General features: G+C 38.6%; 1 non-coding gene across 1 annotated transcript; it reads left to right on the forward strand.

Annotated features, from left to right (window-relative positions):
• Positions 1 to 88, forward strand: Trnay-gua (transfer RNA tyrosine (anticodon GUA)). Its single transcript is given in 2 exon segments — positions 1 to 37; positions 53 to 88. It is a non-coding gene; the product is annotated as a tRNA-Tyr (tRNA).
• Positions 89 to 1,934: the final 1,846 nt, after the last annotated feature.

The following is a 1,934-nucleotide window of genomic DNA, read 5'->3' on the forward strand; positions in this document are numbered from 1 at the left end:
CCCGTGATAGCTCAGTTGGTAGAGCGGAGGACTGTAGAAAAAGTTGAAAGCTATCCTTAGGTCGCCGGTTCAAATCCGGCTCGCGGGATTTACGTTTTTTGTAGTTTTAAATATCAAACCTGGAAACAAGGAATACTGGAATATACTAGAACAATATTGAATCGATAACCGAAAATTATTAAATGGATAACTAACTTAAGGATCTCGGTCTTTCTTAAATATGCATCGTATGTGTCTTTGGTTCTCTAATTGTCACGTTCTTGGAAATAGTGTTAGACACGTTGTATCTTCGCCTTTAATTATGAGAATTTTGTCGCCTATTTACTTTGCATCCTGCACATATCTACATGTTTCTCTCAGCCACTAATAATGTCCAGTCAAACTTGTTCCATTATGTTGACACGTCGACAATGTGTTCTCATTTAATCAACTTTGAGACTTATCCCGACTTCCATAGTTGAGAAATTGTGTGCCATTTTAAAAAGACTATAACAAAACCACCTCCACCTACCCACCCACAAAAATGCAGCAAATAATCAGTACGAAGCGGAGATTCCAAAAACATCATGTCAAGGAACGACAACAGAATAGTTTGACAGCTATTTAAATATAGTATAATACAATTAAAGTAGTCCACCTCTTGAACGGCTCCCCCTGACCAGCGGCCATCCGGCTCTTACAGCCATAATCCCTTGTCACCGACGAATTTGTATTCGAAAATACCCTTCAAGAACGGCCACCCCTCTAAAGCGACCAGCGGCCAACATATTAGTACAAAAACGTAAAATGTTCCCCTCAGGAGCTACCACATTTTGTTTTCTTCAAATGTATCCAAAACCAATAATTAATTCATATCGTGACGTAAGGTAAGTAATCAGATTAACTCTGTCGTTGATACATGTCTCCCAATGTTAAGTTTCCGTTGCTGAAAGAAGTCTTGAATAAAGTACATGTAACACTAAGATTAATATTATATTATTGTCTATATTGTTCAAATTTAAACGATGTTCCTACATGATCGAGAAAAGTGGAGCACACAACCTGAATGCACTGATAAATAAGGAATTTTCCAGTGCCGGTCCCTGCCTGCACAAATACCTTTCACTCACATACACCTGTAATGGCTTCGCTCTTGTACATAGTCATATTTTCGATGTTAAAGTTACAAAGTATCCTTTGTAGGTCAATTGCCACACAGTTTTTGGCCGATGTACATTGCATCACGCTAATGGTTAGTTGCCATTACATACCAAGGGAGGCAACACATGAAATCCATGGTTCTTGTAATAAGTTTTTGTAGTCCTCCACAGTTTGAATACTGTCATTGATTTCCTTCCATGGAACCTGTTGTATCTCTACTGATAAAAGTCGTGGCCCGCTAGCCCGTTTTTATACCTCTGTTTGTTGGAGGCAATTAGTGTTACTTCCTGCACAAAACTGATCGTATCCCAGTGGCGAATCTAAATGGTTTAGCCACTAACTTGCACATCACAAATCGTTCTGAAGGTTCCTCTAGAACTAAGTGTACATTTTTAAAAAATATTTTTGTAACCCTCTAACTCTTTCTCTGGATGGGTGGAAAGGCCATAGAAAGGTAAGGACAGTGCGGAGACCATTGAGTATGTTGCAAAATAGCTGAATCTTTATAGATACATCGATACATTCGGAACTTCAGGCCACAAGAGAGGGGTTAGGAAGAAGAAAACATTGATGAGAAAGAACTTGTGCCAGTGAAGAGGTGGAAATGGAAAAATTGACAATTTGATGCGTTGCCCTGATGTGAAATTTCATACTAACTTCTAAAAGAGACCTGACCAGAAAGAGAACGTTAGTGTCTCTTGGTCTTGACTTTTTATAATAAGGATGGTGTATTTTGTTTTGATTGACAATATATGAATTTGTGCTCTTTCACCTCTCTCTATCCCTCTGCATCA

This window comes from Sinohyriopsis cumingii, chromosome 3 (genome assembly GCF_028554795.1).
Source record: "Sinohyriopsis cumingii isolate HCF-2022 chromosome 3, ASM2855479v2, whole genome shotgun sequence".
Classification (NCBI taxonomy): domain Eukaryota; kingdom Metazoa; phylum Mollusca; class Bivalvia; order Unionida; family Unionidae; genus Sinohyriopsis; species Sinohyriopsis cumingii.